The following is a 10191-nucleotide window of genomic DNA, read 5'->3' on the forward strand; positions in this document are numbered from 1 at the left end:
GGGTGTATAAGTCGCTTCGGCGTATAAATCGCAGCACTGACAAATCTATGCAAAAAAACTGCAACTTGTACGCCAGAAAATATGGTACATGGAGGTAAGTGCGATTTGATTATATGGTAAAACAGCCTGCCATACTTTAACTCCATGGAGCAAATGAGCAGACCACAGCGCATGTGTGACAATGTTTGCTCAGGTTAATATGCACGTGTTGCAGCCTCTGTGCTCGCTCGCAACTTAACGTCCCAGAAAATACGCCCCCTCCCCCTTTCAGGACGACATGGACACGTCCCTCAAAGGCGTCCAGCAATGGGACAGACTGGACCTGCTCTGCTCCTCCGTGTTTGTTCTGTAAAAACCAAAACACCAAAGCTGAAGGCGGCGGCAGACAAACGCCGATCGTCCTGCGGGACGTTTAAATCTCCTTGTGAGGACACAACCGCTCGTAGTTTCTGCTTTTAGCACCGTGTCCACATCAGGTCTACAAAACTATCAGGACGTTGGTTTCAGAGATTCTTTGAAACAAAACGAGCTTTTTTTTTTAAACGAATGCATTTAACCTTTAAACCGAGCGGCCATCGAGCCGCAGGGCTTTACGTTCCAGCTGCACAAACATCTGACTTGCTTGATTTTCACAACCTGCTGAGTCCGACGACTTCAATGTGGAATTTAGGACATCGGAGCTATTTTTGGCTCCTCTCTCCCTCGGCTGCGCGAGGACCCACATTCAGTCCAGTATTATGTTTATCTGAGTCATTTCAGCTCTTTGGTTATGTAATCCGAGTCGAACTGACGTCTTCTGAGTATTATTTATGATTATGGATGCCATTCATGTGAAAAGAGTCGTATCCGAGAACTTGGTGGTTAAACTGAAGAAAATTATGCTGGAAGCGGTTTTTCTCTTTAAACACAAACTGACAGTTGAGGTCAACATCTTGGTCACAAAGGGAAGTGTGTGACGTCACGCCTTTAATTTCAAAGGGTTGATCCGTCACTACGGGGGGCGGAGCTTCATCTTTGTACGTCGACCCCTCCTGTTCTTCACACGTTCGCACCATGAATTGTTAAATTGTAAATTTAGTCCAGGTGTGATGCCAACCCATCGGCTCGTCTTCCACAGAGAAACCAAACGTCGTCTCTGTCCCTCACCCATTCCTCCGCCGTCTCATGTTTTTGGTACGAACCTCGTTTAAATTGATGTAAATATTTGTTTTTGTACGAGCTTAAAGAGTTCTCAGTTCTGTTGGTCATAAAATGCATCAGCCTGAATAAAACATGGGCATACACAGACTGACAGTTTATTTTTTTAACTAAATAAATACGTACAAAACGAGGGGGAACACTTAAAGTAGCATGGCGTTTTACAGGGTTTAAAACAGTTCATGTGCAAAATGATGATTTCAAACGATACGGTCACAGAAAATATAAAATGTCCTCTCCTGCTGGCTCGTGTGACGCTCTGGTTTTATGTTCGGAGGAAAAGTTTAAAATAAAATAAAAGCCCAACAAAGAGAAAACAAAACTAAAGCATCTCTGCTGCGTTTATTAGGACGACGGTTCCAACAGTCTCTGGAAATGCAAACGACACCTAAAACTTTCAGATGATGGCGTCACGTTTCCTCACATTTCAGCTGTCAACAAAAAATAAATATAAAAAAAAAATAAAAAAAACTGATCAATCATCAACTGGAGTCCAGAGGCAGAGCATCAGAACAATCCAACACCAGGACAAAGACGTTCACCCCCACCGGCTCCCGGGTTCCTGCAGGACGCCAGAGGGCGCGTAGAGGAACCCCGAGGCGGAGGGGCCCAGGCCCCCCAGCTGCTGGACGGACTTGCACATGGGGCAGGGGTACTCCGACAGCCCCTCGATGTCCTCGAAGGCCATGTTGACGATCTGGTCGCAGCAGGGGCTGCAGAACACGTGTCCACAGGAGAGGCGCTTGAGGCGCGCCTCGTAGGAGATGCAGCACTGGCAGTGGGGCAGGTCGGGCCCCAGGGACAGGGACCCCGTCAGCGAGCTGCTGTCCAGGCTGCCGGCTGGACTGGAGCTCATCTTAGCCGGAGACCTGCAGGACGGACAGAGAGCTGAACAACCGTCTGGTGTTTAAAATGAAAAGAGTTCAGCTGAAACGAGCCGAAGGTCGAACCATGAGCTCATCCACCTCGGCTGATGTTTGGTCTGAAACTATTAAATGAAGTGTTGCTGATAAAAATCATCGAGTGGCAGAAATTAACTCCTAGATTTTAGAAAAGACTGAACAACATGTTGAGTAAAAGTGTTTGGAGAGCATTAAACAGTAAAACAGTTTTATTAAAACACCCCAAAAGTTTAGAGTCTGAAAAACGTACAAACAAAAAAACATTCAATGCAGTCGAGTCTCATTCTACATAAATCCATATTTTATCCACAATTTAAAAAAAACTCTTCAAACGTTTTAACAGAGAAAACATTTAAAATCATAATTATGGCAGCAAAACGGCTCAAGTTGCAACAATAAATAAATAAATAAATTATTGGACGTCACATAATAAAGTCAGCCTGAACTGGACCGAACCGGAACCAGTTCGTTCGCAGGACTTCCTTAAATCTGATTTGTAGAAGTTTAATTGTTGGAGCTGTTTGGAAACTGCAGCAGATCCAGAGACTCAACACCTGCAGCTCCTCCTCCACCTGCTCAGGTGTGCCGGGTGGAGGTGACCAGAACCAGGTGGAGGTGATCAGAACCAGGTGGAGGTGACCAGAACCAGGTGGAGGTGATCAGAACCAAGAAGGTTCGGACTCAAACTCATCTCACAGGAGAATTTACCAACATGAAGCTTCAGGGTGTAAATAAATAAAAAACGAGTCTGCAGTGACTCAGAAACCTGTTGTCATAACAACTGGAGGTAATCCGTTAAGTATCAGAACCAGAACCTGGACCTGGACCTGGGTTTATGATTCCGCAGCCTGTCAGATTATTTGAATCTGAATGAAATTAAAGTGGAGCTGCAGCCAGGATTATTACACAATTAGAGATTATCACGCGTCTACATGATGTGCTGGAAGGTTCGGTTCGGACCGAAACCCACAGTAAACAACCAGATGGAGGAGGATGATGATGAGCTCTCACCTTGATGAAGATGAATCTTTGAAGCAGTCGAAGCTGAGAGCCGCGAGGATCCTCCACAGCAGGTCCATCATGCCGGTCCGTCTCATGGCACAGAGCAGGACCCAGAACCCAGAACCGTCACGGGCGGCATGTCAGAACCAGAACACCGAGGCGCGTTAAGACGGGGTCACGCAGCACCCACCTCCACCTCCACCCGGGAGGAAATCCACAGAGGAGTCAGATCTGCACCGAACCGCCTTCCTCCTCATCAGCTTCATCATCTGCAGGCATCTGAGGTAAACAAAAAGCTGCCTCCCCCTCCCCCACCTCCCGCAGGAGCACAAACACGTGTTTCAGGTTTATTATCATTAACAGACCTTTAGTCTCGTGCTAAATTAAATTAATTAATTGATTAAACAATGCACATTCTTGTCTGTTCCAAGTTGTGGATGAAAATAAAATAAAATCTTTAAATGATTTTACAGTAAAATCACTGTTTTGTCTGCAAATCTTTCCTTTTAAAGGCAGGAGCTCCGTTCCTTTTGTGTCTACCGGGGGCTGAGCCGGAGATGGGAAGGGAGGAGCTTCCGTTTTAAAGCGCAGGTGAGGGGGCGTGACCTTCAATCAGGGACAACTTATCAGAGCGATCGAAGTTCACGGAGTCATGAACACAGGAAGAGGCAGTGATCAGCTGATTCACAGATGTTTATCACAGCTGGATCTGGGCAGAGAAACTACTTTGTTGTTTACATCACGTGGTTTATCAGGTGTAGTTGCTGGATCAATCAGCTGATATGGAGCTTATCCAGCCAGCCACTTTATCCTGGGATCTAAAAATGGTGCACAGTTATCCTGGAATAGTTTTTTTTTTGTTTAAATATAAATATTATAAATCCAGATCCCTTAGCAGGCAAAGTATTACTACAACCAATTCATTGCCTTCATTGTTTCTCCCTCATTTGACCACTAGAGGGAGACGTTTACCTGCTCTTTAAGTTAAAAGTCAGTTTTTTTTCCTGCAGTTTAAAATAAAAATCAAAGTTCGGATCGTTCCTGGTTTCTGTCCTTCACAATAAAAGCTGAGTTCAAAAGAAAAGTGTAAAATATTAAAAAACCTGCTCGGAAATGAAAATACGAGGCATAAAGACGAGCTGGAGAACACAGGGAGACAACTCTGAGAAGAGTCAGGGATGCTGTTGTGAGCTGAACAGATGAGGCCTGTTGTGGTCCTGATCCGAACATGTCCTCCAGATGTTTGAGCTCGGAGCTCCACATCTGGAGGAGTCCTCTGGAGGATTCTTTCCAGACACAGAACCTGAGGACAGGAAACAACCAAACCATTGTAGATGTTCGAGGACCAGGACCACTGGGTCAAACTAACAAAAGTAAGAGTTTTTAATTTGTATTTTTGGCAGCATCGTATCTCGGATGTGTTGTGGCAGAGCCGATAAAGGCTGTCAAATTAGCTGCATGGAGGATAATTTTAATTCGGTTTATTTATAAAGCACCAAGTCACAACAGAAGTCATCTCAGGTCACCGAACAGAAACATTTGTATAAAAATAACAAGTTAACACTTTTTATCTGAGGAGCAGAGCTTCATTATCAACAAGTCACAATAAGGAGGACTGGGTGTAAACGGAGAGTTCATCCACTGATGCTGCTTAAAGCTCTATCAGACAAAGAAGAAACCAGAGGCGAACACCATCCAGAACCGCTGTCGTCCCCTCTGGACCAGAGCTCGTTCAAATGGACTGAGGTGAAGTCCATGTTCTCCTCAGGTCCTGGAACAACATCCATAAATAAAATAAGACCCAGGATCCTTCTTCAGACCAGAGGGGGACGACGGTTGTTGAAGGGATGCCTCACAGAGGAGAACACGGTCCTCCAACAGTTTGTGCTGCTCAAACTCACATTTACTTTGTTACATTAAGAGTAAAATGTGAATTTGGGACGTTTGCAACACGTTGCATTCAGTTTTTATTTACATTTTACACAATGTCCTAACTTTTTTTAGATTTAGGGTTGAGGAAAAAGAATCCCTTCTGATTAACATGAACTATAAGAACATTTCATATATGGAGGGGTCATACTGGTCAGACATGAACCTCATCAGGGATGATCCACCTGCAGCTTCTTGGGATAAAAACATGTTTAAAACTAAACTCAGAACGGTTCTTTTTTAAAAATTTTTAAATTTCACTTGTGTCACAGTTGAATAAAACTGATATTTACATCTTTCAAATATTGTGATGAAGACTTTGTTCTTGTTCTGTGGGATGAAGTCCGAGCAGAGATCTGCTCTTATTTACCAGATTATTTATCAGATTATTTGCAGAATGAATGGCTTCATTCTTGTTCCCACCAGGGGCATCCTTGAACTCTAATGGAGCCAATTACAGGCACGAGCCCAAACACGTGCGAGGAGAGGCTCGTTCTGCACAGAGAAAAGATGCTCAAACAGACACCCCCCCCCACCCCCACCCCCGTGAATCAGAGTCAATGTCATCACAGGTTGGATGGAAAATATTCATCTCCATCCATGAAAACCAGTCAAAGCCCTTCTGCCTGTTTCTGGGAGGACTGGAAGAGGGGTGGGGGGTGGGGTCTCCGTGCATGAAGGATGCTGTGTAGTAAGTGAGGGGGGAGGAAGAGGGAGGAGAGTGCATCTCCTTGCTACTACGTCAGTGTCAGTGAGAGGCGCGCGCAGGAACCCGGGTGACTCCCTGCAGCTGAAGCATCACCCTGACATGAACTGACCTTCTCACCAGCAAAGGTAAGAACATTTATTTTCACTCCATGTCTTTATTTTTTTACACCCCATCCTACTGTCACGCGCAGAATGCACCGTTTCCGAACCGCTCCAACCCGTGCGGGAAGATTTCTGACACTTCTTGATGATTAAAGGCTTTGACTGGACCTGAGCAGCTCGAGCCCTAAACCCGGTCCAGCACGGGTTCAGGGATAAATATTTGGTTAGAAATGTTAGAAACTGTGCAGGACGTGTTTTTTTTTTTTTTTTGCGCCTCGATGCGAAATGCGCCCGGTGGTCCCTTTTTGTTCCTTTGCGCTGAGAACAAACCTCATCCATCCGCGCGCGGACCCGCAGGAGGAAGGATGGATGTTACACCGTGTTCTGTCGGAACAAACAGCAGCTCCACATTTGGTGGTTGTTCTCCTCAGTTTGTGTCTCAGCTGCACCTTCAGGTCACCCGTCAGCTGTTCTGGGTCAGTTTTATTAAACCTGCTCCTGTAGCAGGAGATCCTGCGTCGTGCGTCAAAGTGACCTTGTGGAAACCCGGCGGGGGGGATGAGAGGAAGCAGAGATGATGCCGGAAGGGTTCTGTTCTCTGTTTGCACGACAAAATGCGGCGTAGAGCTGCAGGATGATTCATTCAGCAGCTCTCCTCAGCCTGTGATGCGTTTTACAAGTTTGCATGTCTGATGCCTTCTCCCCGTGGCAGCCATCACTGCAGCTCGTGCTGCAGCGTCACCGACAGGACAGAGCTCTGCTGGGAACATGAAGTGTGTGACCTCAGAGCTAAACACGTTTAGATTGGACCTTTCACTTTTAGAATATTGTTGGTTTCTGTTTGCAGGTTTTCTCCTCAATCTTTAGATTATATGTGTCAAACGCAAGGCCCGGGGGGCCAAATGTGGCCCTCGTTGACATCTGATCTGCTCCCCAAGATGATGTTTCAATACTTTTTTCACAATTTCTTATCAGTAATCTTTGATTATGACGTCCAAAGTGCAACAGAGAACATCATGAGACCAATCAAACTCTTGTTGAGGAACCTGCAACCAAGAAAAGATGTCGAGCATCTAACTTGAGTTAATTCTGAAACCGGCCCTTAGTTTGAACAAGGTTTGAATTTTGGCCCCCGTTTGTGAGTTTGACACCCCTGCATGTGGTTGGGTTGTTTTCTCCAAAGCTCTATGAAATGGTCTTTGATGAATCCACGTGCATGACCCGAGGGTTTTAGTGTTGCAGAAGTTTGCTGCAGGTGTTGCAGCTGGTCAGAACTGTTGCTCTGGACGGTCGCAGGTTCGCCTCCTGCTTGGAGCCTGTCTGCGTGTTTACATGTTCGCCCCGTCCATGTGCATGTATCGCCCACTGTCCAACACACTGCAGGTCATAAGTGTCACAAGTGTGGGTGAACGTCTCAGCGATGGACCGGGGACTGTCCAAAGTTGTGATGGACTGAGCTGAAGAAGAGGAGTTCCAGGAATCCTTGAAACAAACGGACATTCTCTTTATTTATAAAACGCTTTAACCAGGCACGGGACCAAAGTGCTTCACGAAATACGATAAAACAGAAGACATAAAAAGATTGATCATTAGGAGCAATAAAGAGTTAGTATGTTAATAATCCATCCGTCTGGTATCTTTACCGGCTTCTTCCTTTTCAGGTGGAGGGGGTCACTAAAATCAAAACACATTTCAGAATCTAAAGTTTCTCCATTTCCTCCTTAGCTTTATCATTTGGTTCGATCCAATTAACACTTCCTGTGTTCAGCTGTTTTCAAGCCTCCAGCACGATAAAAATAAAAAAAGACAAGTAGTCTATCTATCTGTCTATCTGTCGATAGATCTATCTATCTAGAAAACACAAAAGAACTAAATGTGCGTTCTTACAAGCAGAACTGATGTATTTCAAACATTCATTAAACTTAACAAGGTAACGGTGTCACTATGTGCAAATTCCAAATACAAATGTAGAAACTGAATAATGTTCAGGTGCAGTACAGACATTTAATGTGTGGTCGTCACAGGAGCGCACGGCTCGCCCACTGACCTGCAGATCAGAACAGGTAAAGAAAATGAATTTAAAGTTTTATTAAGTAGAACAGTTGTTTTTCAGTCACAGTAATAACAGCACACAAAAAGAAACTTGTATCTTAAAGGAAAAACATTTTCTAGGTTTTAATCAGACGACCGTCGGTGAAACTTCTTATTTTCAGTGAAGTCGTCCTCGTCGTCTTCCACATGCGCTCTGGGTGAATCGTGGTCTGTGTGACCGACATGCTCTACTAGAAAGTTCCTGGAGAGACTTTGACGGGGACTGCCACGTGGCGGTGTTTTTAAAGTTTTGATTTGACAGTATGTGCGTTGGGGTTCGCCCTCCGCTACCATCATACCACATTAATGCTCAACGTGCAACAAATCAATGAGGCCGTCATTTTTTCTTTTAAGCTATGGTGGCCATCTTTGATTTTTTTTTATTTATTTGGGCTCAGTATGTGATGGGGAACGTTCTCGGATATAATCACACCAAATTTCCACTCTGTTTGTGTAAAAATAGCTGAGTTAAAGACATTTAAATATAGCTTTGGTGGCCATCTTTGATTTTTTATTTTTTTTTAATTGGGCATTGCTTTCAGCTTCCAAAACACCAAATTTCAGCTGATTAGCTCTAAAAATAGTTGATTTACAGAATTCTTCCTTTTTAGCTCAGGTGGCCGTATTTGATTTGCAATCAGTCTATTATGGATCGCTCTCAGCTACCAATACACCAAATTTCAACTGATTAGCTGATTAGAGTTATAGACATTTGAAATTAGCTTTGGTGGCCATCTTGAATCAAAATGGCTCCAAAAGTTAGTTTTGTTCCGACACTTCTCCCCTCTAGGTCACGTGACCTCGCCGTGACAATTAGAAAATGTTAAAAGTTCTATCAGGCTTTTTCGATGAGAGAAATGGCGTCTTTGTTAGCAAATTACGTTGCCATGGTAACTCAAAATGCCAATAAAAGTAAGAGCACACATCACGGTGCCGAGCCGGTCGTTCTGATAAAACATTTGTGGGGGACACGTTGAGGTCTGGGCCGCAGTAAAGTTGAAGGAAGAGCAAGACCCTTATCAGGTGGATAATAACATGCGGCTGCCTCAACCACTCTCTTCTTCTTCTTCTTCTTCTTCTTCTTCTTCTTCTTCTTTCAGCTTTTCCCTCTTCAGGGGTCTCCACAGCGAGTCCTCCTCCTCCATCTCACTCTGTCCTCTGCATCCTCTGTCCTCACTCCATCTACCTCCATGTCCTCTCATCCATATGTCTCCTCTTTGTCTTTTTCCTGGCAGCTGCATTTCCAACATCCTTCTACCAATATACCCACTGTCCCTCCTCTGGACATGTCCAAACCACTGTCCCACCTCCTCCCTCTCTTTCACACACGTTTAATAAATTATTATAACGTGTTATTTTACATTATTAGTGTTTAACGTATCAGTGTTTTATACCGTTTCTTTTTATACTTTATATTTTTGCTACTTTTGGGTGTAACTTGGACCTTGAGTACACAATTTCGTTCCACCTCGTGTACGACATGTGATGTGAATGACAATAAAGAACCTTGTGCTCTGCCTCAACCACTGGTCTTCTGAAACGGTTTCAAACCTTAAAAAGTTCTTCAATCTTGACCAGCTCTTAATCCAGCTGCATTTGTCTCTCAAAGTCACGTGAAACCTCCGGTTTCTTCTGATTCAAGGTGCACCCCCAGTCTCAGGTCAGGCCTCGGTTTTCTCCTGAACATCCCATTTTCAGTGAAACACCGTTATGGTCCAGCAGGAAAACTAATGTTTTAAGTTTATAGTTTGAACCTGATCTATCTCTTTAGCTTCATGGTTTAGTCAACAAACCTCAGCGCACCAAGACGTGCCTTAAAAACAATTCATGAAACGTCAGCCGCCTCTGTGACAACAGCAGGCGCTGGTTCTGTTTGCGGTCCCTGTTGTCTGCCTGCGCCCTGCTCATTGGACCTGTTAGTCCTCAGAGATTAGTCCCGTCACAAGTTCCAGCTCGCCTCTGGCCGGGCTCCGGGACCAACCGGGTCTTTTATCAGCAGAACAACTCAGAACGGTCTTGGCTGCTGCACCTGGGTGTGTTCAAACCAGCAGCTGTTCAAACATTCGAGTGTTTCAGCACCGAGCGGGTCCGTTTGTGCTGCACCGTTCTTCTGGAAGAGTCTGTGACTCATGCACACGCAACGTTCTGCTCTGCCCGAGAGAACCGACGGGCCTTCATGTCAGCTCCAAGCACAAAACTCACTATTAGTAACTCTGTGCATTGGATACCTGCCACAGGAGGTGTGTGTGTGTGTGTGGGG

General features: G+C 44.9%; 1 protein-coding gene across 1 annotated transcript in view; it reads left to right on the forward strand.

The window, feature by feature from the left end:
• Positions 1–5772: 5772 nt before the first annotated feature.
• Positions 5773–10191, forward strand: part of sv2a (synaptic vesicle glycoprotein 2A) — a 31392-nt gene continuing 26973 nt past the window's right edge. The window contains exon 1 of the mRNA XM_037676720.1: positions 5773–5864. The gene's annotated coding sequence lies outside the window, so the exon portion shown is untranslated. The remainder of the gene's footprint in view (positions 5865–10191) is intronic.

Source organism: Nematolebias whitei, chromosome 5 (genome assembly GCF_014905685.2).
Source record: "Nematolebias whitei isolate Nwh7 chromosome 5, NemWhi1, whole genome shotgun sequence".
NCBI classification, from domain to species: Eukaryota; Metazoa; Chordata; class Actinopteri; order Cyprinodontiformes; family Rivulidae; genus Nematolebias; species Nematolebias whitei.